Source organism: Mus pahari, chromosome X (genome assembly GCF_900095145.1).
Source record: "Mus pahari chromosome X, PAHARI_EIJ_v1.1, whole genome shotgun sequence".
Lineage (NCBI taxonomy): Eukaryota > Metazoa > Chordata > Mammalia > Rodentia > Muridae > Mus > Mus pahari.
The window spans coordinates 147,228,511-147,236,675 of NC_034613.1; the positions used below are offsets into that span (position 1 = coordinate 147,228,511).

Consider the following 8,165-nt stretch of genomic DNA (forward strand, 5'->3'; position numbering starts at 1 on the left):
CTCTTCTGAAATGGTCTGTGAGTCTTGGGATGGGAAAATATAAGTATCCTATTCTGAAGTTTCTTATTTTCTGTTCTTTGGCCAGGTCTAGATCTTTTTTTATGAATCACCATCTATTGAAAATAGAAGATTCTCTAGTAAGGGCTGCATTAAAGAATGGATATGATAAGTCGTTAGCAGTTGATTTAATACTATGCCCACTTAACATAATTACTAAGGTTCTCTCCTTAGAGCCTATGGCTTGTCAAGCCTCAGGTTTTTGGCCTGAGAGTGGTGCAAGGTATAGGTTTAATCTTGTGGAGTGGTAGTTTAAATCCAATTTGAAAAGTGGTTGGTTACTTCCATGATATTTATGCTACTGTTGCACCAGCAGATATGTCTTGCTAAGCAAGATGATGTTGTACCTTATAGAATTAACAGCTGTGTAAGACTAACTATTGCTTTTTTCCTTGGTAGGATGAACAGCAACTTCCAGCGCTCTGAAATCTAGCCAGAAGATTAGTACCAGGTTTATTTGTTCATATGATTAAAGTTCATGGAGTTCTCAGCAAGTGGATCTTACTGTAAAGGTATGGAGGGCATCCAAGAACATTGGAAAGACTCTGTAATGTATAGGAGTCTATGGTACCTCATTGGACAATTCCCAAAAGAGGTTATCTATTCCTAGCACTTATATTTTACTTCTTAGCCTGTGATGTCTAGTAGGGATGTTCTCATCTCATTATAAAGTAACTTCATTGTTTATTTCTCTCTTTTTCTCTTTCCCACTTCTCTCCACTAATAGGGTGTGGGCTTCTATATATCTTTTCTTCCTTCCTCTCTTCCACACATTTTACTTAAGTTAAACATTGCTTTGCCCAGGAAGTCTCATACATGGTAGAAGTATTGGTTTAGGATCAACACAGACATGAAAGCTTATATATGCTGAACTACTTAGAACAAATCCTTGACCTTTCTTTGCTCTGAGGTTTGCAGTTATCCTTCTCTCTTTTCCTTCTGTGATTTCTTTCTTTTTCTTTATTCATATGTTAGCTAGGGTTTCTATTGGTATGAAAAGACACCATGACCATAGCAACTCTTATAAGGAAAACATTTATTTGAGTCTGACTTACATTCAGAGGTTAGTCCATTGTCATCATGACAGTGTTCATGGCAGCATGCAGGCAGACATGGTGCTGGAAAGGTAGCTGAGAGTTCTACATCTAGATTGGCAGCCAACAGCAAGAGCAAGTGATCCACTGGGCCTGGCTTGAATTTCTAAAACCTCAAAGCTCACCCCCAGTGACACACTTTCTTTAGCAAGGCCGCTCCTACTCATACCTCCTAATAGTGCCAATTTCTATGAGCCTATGGGGACCATTTTCATTTTAACCATCACATTTTCTTTTGTAATGATTATTACTGGAATGGGGATGTTTTTGTTTTTTTGTTTTTTTTCAAAATACAACATTCTGCATTTAATGAACTTGCAGGGAGAGCAAAGCCTGGAAAAAAGAAAAAAAAATCATTCACTTATTTATTTTCACGGAAGATGAGCACAGAAGGACAAAATAAAAACAGGAATTTAACTGCTCATGGGGATTAAAGGTTTGTGCTGCCCGTGGATCATCACACGGTTTTAAAAATACTGAAGGATACTTTAGACAAAATGAATCATCATGGGTCCTTCTCTGGTCCATGCCGTGTATGTATGTATGTGTGTGTACACACACACACACACACACACATTTATTTAAAGATGTGTGGGGTCTTTTTTATTAAAATCCATTTACAAGATGAAATCACAAATACTGCATTTGAGCACTGAGGGGTTCTGAGGTCTGTCCTCTGGAGAGTCACAAGGTTTCCTGTCACCCTGTGATAAATATGGCATTAAGTCTGTGGCATCTGGGTATCAGTCTACACTACCTAAAAATGACAGACACGTGTTTTTATTGCTTGGGCCTAGGGAGCAGTTTTCTATCATTTGGCCACTTAGTATTTTAATGAGTGGTCAAGTGTCTACAAGATATGCCAAAGAATATTTCATCTATGAACCTGAATATTCATAGATTAGTCCTGATTTTAAAAAGGTCAAAGGTGCTGAATCTTACTAAAACTGTACATTTTATTCTAGGCAATTTTATCATTTAAATTAAATGGAAAAAAATTAGCTTCAAAGACTGAGTCTATTTATCTGCTGTAGCCCAGCATACTCTAAGGGCACATTGGCACCTCTGAAAACAGAGGTTTATAATAAAAATACTGACAGACCTTTAACTACTCAATGGAGGCCTGAGCAGAGTCCCCTAAGTGACATTAGCCTTTGATGAATAAATAACGGGGTTCCTCTTTGAGCTTCCTCAAACCCATGCCAGCTTAAGTCCTAACCATGAATTAGACTTTGGCTGTTACATTTATTATTTGAAAAGCCATTTTCTAGATTTCATTCCAACGTTTCTGAGTTTTAGGAAAGGCCAATGCTTATGTTGCAGCATGGTTTTATGCAGACGAATGCCGTTAAGAAATAGCTGAAGGGTCCAGACTCAAATCAGCAATGCCTGCTCTTGCCTAAATTGGCTCCCACTCCCTCAGCTAGGATGCCCTCCTCCTTAGGCAGGGGATGCGGCTGCAGGCAGGATCAAGCAATTCTTCCATGTCTAGATTTTTTTTTCAGAGCCAGAGAAGATGACTGGGTGAAGTTTTGGGCCGCCATTTTTCACTCAGCCTGTAAAGTCAAAATCCTCACGCACACAGGAAAATAATATGAAAACCAGAACAAGATAAAATAAAATGTAAAAAACCCCTAAGAGCTCACGGAAATGTCAATGGCGTATATATCCTGTAGAGTCTCGGATAGAATCCTCCAATCCCAAGTCCAGAAAAGTTAGTGAAGCCACATGAGACTTTCTGAGGTCTTCAGAAGGGGTTTCCACTCCCATGAGCCATGCATTCCATCCACTTGAGCACAAAGCAGAGAAGAGATTCTTAGACCAACGAGAGGAAGAGACATGCGGTGAAGATAATTAGTGGTAACCAGAGAATCAATTCTCTCTCAGTAGTGTGTACTTGACGTTAATGCCGATGATAATCCACCTGACTTATCAGAATAGTCACATTAACAGAGAGATGAAAGTCTGAAATAGCTAGAGGCAAGTAGATGCTGAAGCCGGGCCAGTCTCGATACCAACGATGGAATCAGGATGGGGAACGAACGCGGTGGATTCGAGGCTTTCCCGGAACTTCTGTGTTGGGTCTCTCATTCTCATCGCCTCGTGGTCTTTTTCTTCTAACAAGTTTATGAGCTGAGAGAAGCTGTCCTTCAGTGTGTCCACATCATCCAGAGAGCAGGGCTGCAGAATCCAGCGCTTTCCACGTGCCAGTGGTTCAAGTTCAAAATACTTTTTGATCTCTTGTACTGAGCGAGCTGCTGGCTTGTCTTGATGATTGGCCAATATCAAAAAGGGTAAAGTGCATAGCTGTGGGTGCTGGAGAGCGGAGTGCAGTTCATTCCTAGCAGTTTCTAAGTCATCCTCTGAAGAGGCGCTGTCTAATACGAATATTACCCCTTGAGATCCTTGGTAGTAGCGGCTCCAGTATTTCCGGATATTGTCAGCTCCTCCAAGTTCTTTTACATTCAAAACGGCATTCTGGAGTGGCACTGCCTTTATACTAAAACCTGTGGTCGACACAACGTTCTCCGGGCTTTCGCTGCAGAGCTTGGACAACAGACTGGTCTTCCCGGAGCCCGTGAGGCCTATGCAAACCAAGTCATATTCAGGGCGCGCAGGTGGTGGTCCCTTGCAGCAAAGCGCTCGAAAACACAGATAATCCATGTACAGAAACGCCTCAGTTATCCGGAGATCAGACATCCGGCAGCCTAAAGCATCCGGAATGGCTCCGAACCCGGAAAAAAAAAAGCAGCAGCGTCTCGGGCTGCGAGCGAGCGAGCAGCTCCTGAAAAAGCCAGCAACAGCGAAAATCCGGAATGGGGATGTTTAACTGTAATTATTCTTGTGAATGCTCATGTTTTTATATACTAAAGAACAAATTACCTAGTATCTTTTTTAAGTGAGTCCAGTTTGTCTTTGACATTTTGTTTTGATTTTACTCCTACATAGTATTGCAGAGCCCTGTACCAGGTATGGAACTGGACATCTTTCCAAGGAATAGTGATTTGCAATGGAAAACTGACTTTATTCCAAAGTCTAGGAACCTAAGGATTTATTTTTGCTGAAAGTTATTGTTCCTAGGTCACTTAGTTAATAGCTATAAGATATATATATATATATATATATATATATATATATATATATATATATAATTATAGCTTATAATATATAAGCTATAATTATATATATATAATTAGTCAGGGTTCTTTAGAGTCACAGAATTTACGGATAGTCTCTATATAGTAAAGGAATTTATTGATGACTTACAGTCTGCAGTCCAAATCCCAACAATGGTTCAGAAGTAGCTGTGAATGGAAATCCAAGGATCTAGCAGTTGCTTAGTCCCACACNGCAAGCACGCAGAAGAGCGAGAACCAGACTCCCTTCTTCCAATGTCATTATATGGTCTCCAGCAGAAGGTGTAGCCCAGATTAAAGGTGTGTGCCACCACACCTCTAATCCCAGATGACCTTGACTCGGAGATCTCCCTGTCTTAATCTTCTGGAATCCATAGCCACTGTGCCTCAAGATCTCCATACCAAGATCCAGATCAGAAACTTCTATCTCCCAGCCTCCAGATTAGGTTCACTGGTGAGCCTTCCAATTCTGGATGGTAGTTCATTTCAAATATAGTCAAGTTGACAACCAGGAATAGCCACTATATGTATAATTTATTTATTACTATACATAAGTGCACTGTAGCTGTCTTCAGACACACCAGAAGAGGGTGTCAGCTCATTATGGGTGGTTGCTGGGAATTGATCTCAGGACATTCGGAAGAACAGTCAGTGCTCTTAACCACTGAGCCATCTTTCCAGCCTCCAGATGTATATTTTTAAGCCTTATGAAATGTTTTAATTATCAAGTCAAATAGTATCTGCTTTATACTTTTTTTCTAATTATCTTTCATAGAAAATCTTCTTATAACTCCATTAACATAATTACTTCTTGGTTTTATATTACAAAATAAAATATTTCCTATCAGCAGTGTAGGTATTATTACAAGATTAAACAATAATAAATGTTAATAAAAATAATAATCAACTACTGATGAAAAATACCAAACTCATAGTTGTGGTTAAGATTTAATGATTGTCTAGGTGAATGTCCTGTACTGAAGCCTGGAACATAGTCACAATATTGCTATTGGGCTTGACTACCAGGCTGTATTGTATTTGCCATATTTCTCCATTCTATGGGTAATCATTCCATACCTTTCCAGATACTATTGAGAAAGAAGTTATTATAGATAAATCTCATTTATGGAGTGAGGAATTATTCTCTATAGTATGACTGATGTATATGAATTCTTTTGAATTTTCTACATGGAAGAGATTTTTGTTCTCTTACTTTTCAATCAATTATTTATTCATATCAGTACGGAGTCACAGATATTTTTTCCTTAGAGCTATAATCCAAAACTGCTTCCTGTATTTTTTTGCTTCTACAGTTTTACCTATGAATACTTGGAGGAGGTCTTTCCGTTAACATCTATGTCCCTGTGATATGCTGTCATAATTATGACTGGTTTTTATTACTAGTGTTTTCTTACTGAGCATGATAAGTTTTCCAGGCTTCTTCTATAACTGTCCTATCCCATACCTAGGCTAAATGGTACAATGCTCTCTGTATACAATCCTTCCCCTAAGTCTTCCATAGGGGTCCCCAGCCTCACTCTAATGCTTAGCTGTGAGTATCTGCATTGTCTCAGCTATCCTGAGTGTCAACTAACCTGGACCCCTGGGGGCTCCCAATACTAAGCCGCCAGGTACCAAAGAGCATACACGGACTGATCTGAGGCCCTGACACAAATATAGCAGTGAAAGTGTATGTGCCTAATCCTGTAGAGACTTGGTGCCCTAGGGATGGGGAAAGAACCAGTAGGGCACTCTCTCAGAGGCAAAACTGAGGGAGTAGGGGGAAAAGTGTGAGAGAGCGGACCTGAAAGGGGGACAATATTTGGGATGTAAATAAATAAAATAATTAATAATAGTAGTAATACTACTACTAATAATAATAATAAAAAGAAACTTACATCTGGGTGCCAAGTGAGCTTAGTGCTACTGAACTCTCTCATTTACTAGAAAAAGGAAAGTTATGTTTATAAATTGAACCATGTGTATGCATCTACCTATACATATTTTCATACATGAACATACATATCTATATTAAGCTAAGCATAAATAATAGTATTGATTTGGTCGATATCCAATTAAACATAGACATCTATGTTTGTTCCTAATTTAGAGACATGATTCTAGAGAAATAAATATGCCAGTACAAACTAGAAGAATAGTTGTTGTTGCATCATTTATAGAAGAAAATTATTAGAAATTGATAAGACACTTATGAAAGCAGAAGTTTCTGATCAAACTATTTTACTATGAGGCATTTAATCACTATAGTAACACTCATGAAGTGCATAATCACTAAATATAATAGTGCAACAAGAAGATTGTGTACTATTTATCAGTAAATGATAAAAGTAAATTATTGAGTAATATAATCCTAGTTTCAAGTAAAAATACAATGAGTCTATAAAGACTGTATAAAAATTAGTAACAAATAGCTAGGAAAAGCTGTAGGATTTCAGAGGAATTGGAATACTTCCTATTCATATATTTTTAACATATTCTCTTTACATCCCACTTACTGTCCCCCTTCTGGTCACCCGCCTCCACAGTGCTTCCATCTATCCTCTCTCACTTTCACCTCTGAGTGTATGGAGCCCCCCCCCCCGGCTCTGAGTATCCCCCACACCCTGCCACTTCAAGTCTCTGCTAGTCTAGGTGCTTCTTCTCCCACTGGGACCAGACAAGGCAGTGCAGCTAGAACATATCCCATGTACAGGCAACAGCTTTTGGGATAGCCCCATTCCAGTTGTTCAGGACCCACATGAAGACAAAGCTGTACATCTCCTACATATGTGTTGGGAGGCCTAGGTCCAGCCCATGTATATTATTTGGTTGGTGATTCAGTCTCTGAGACCCCCCAAGGGGTAGGTTAGTTGACTCTGTTGGTCTTCCTGTGGAGTTCCTATCCCCTTAGGGACTGTAATCCTTCCTCCTATTCTTCTATAAGAGTCCCCAAGCTCCATCCAGTATTTGGCTGTGGGTGTCTGCATCTGTCTTGAGTCAGCTGCTGGGGGGAGCCTCTCAGTGGGCACCCATGATAGACTCCTGTCTGCAAGCATAACAGAGAGTATCATTAACAGTGTTATAGATTGGTGCTTGCCCATGGGATGCATGGCAAGTTGGGTCAGTTATTGGTTTGACCATTCACTGAGTCTCTACTCCACCCCCAATCCCTACATTTCTTTTAGATAGGATAGGTTTTGGGTTGAAAGTTTTGTGGGTGTGTTGGCATCCCTATCACATCACTGAGGTTCCTGCCTGGCCACAGGAGGCAGCTTTCCCAGCCTATATATCCTCAATGCTTTGAGTCACAGCTAAGGATACCCCCATTGATTCTTGGGTACCTCACCTATCCCAGGTCTCTATCTTTTCCAGAAGATCCCCCCTACCTCCCTCTGCCCCTGACATTGTGGGTTTCCATTCATTCTCATGGCCATGTGGCCATCTCCCTGCCCCTCCCCACACCTGAATCTGAGCCAGTTCACTCTCTCCAGCCTTCAATGACCATTACAAGTAGTACTCATTCTTACATGTACCTTTCTTCCTGTCCAGCCTCCTTGGGTCTGTGAGAGTATAGCATGTGAATCTTGTATTTTATGGCTAATATCCACTTATAAGTGAACATAGGGGTACTTCAGTCAGGATGATATTTTCAAGATCCATCCATTTGGCTGCGAACTTCATGATGTCTTTGTTTTTAATAGTTCCATTGTGTAGATGTACCACAATTTCTTTATTCTTTCTTCAGTTGAGGGACATATAAGTTGTTTCCAGTTTCTGTCCATTACAAATAAAGTTGAGCAAGTGTCTTTGTGGGATGGTGGAACATTTTGTGTGTGTGTGTGTGTGTGTGTGTGTGTGTGTGTGCGTGTGCGTGTGC

The 8,165-nt window shown here is 40.0% G+C and overlaps 2 pseudogenes across 1 annotated transcript; one reads left to right on the plus strand and one right to left on the minus strand.

Moving 5' to 3' along the window:
- Positions 1 to 3,125: 3,125 nt before the first annotated feature.
- Positions 3,126 to 3,909, minus strand: LOC110314549 (annotated as a pseudogene). The gene has a single exon (XR_002380172.2). The product of XR_002380172.2 is annotated as an ADP-ribosylation factor-like protein 15 pseudogene (transcript).
- Positions 3,910 to 3,967: 58 nt separating this feature from the next.
- Positions 3,968 to 8,165, plus strand: part of LOC110314550 — an 8,887-nt pseudogene continuing 4,689 nt past the window's right edge.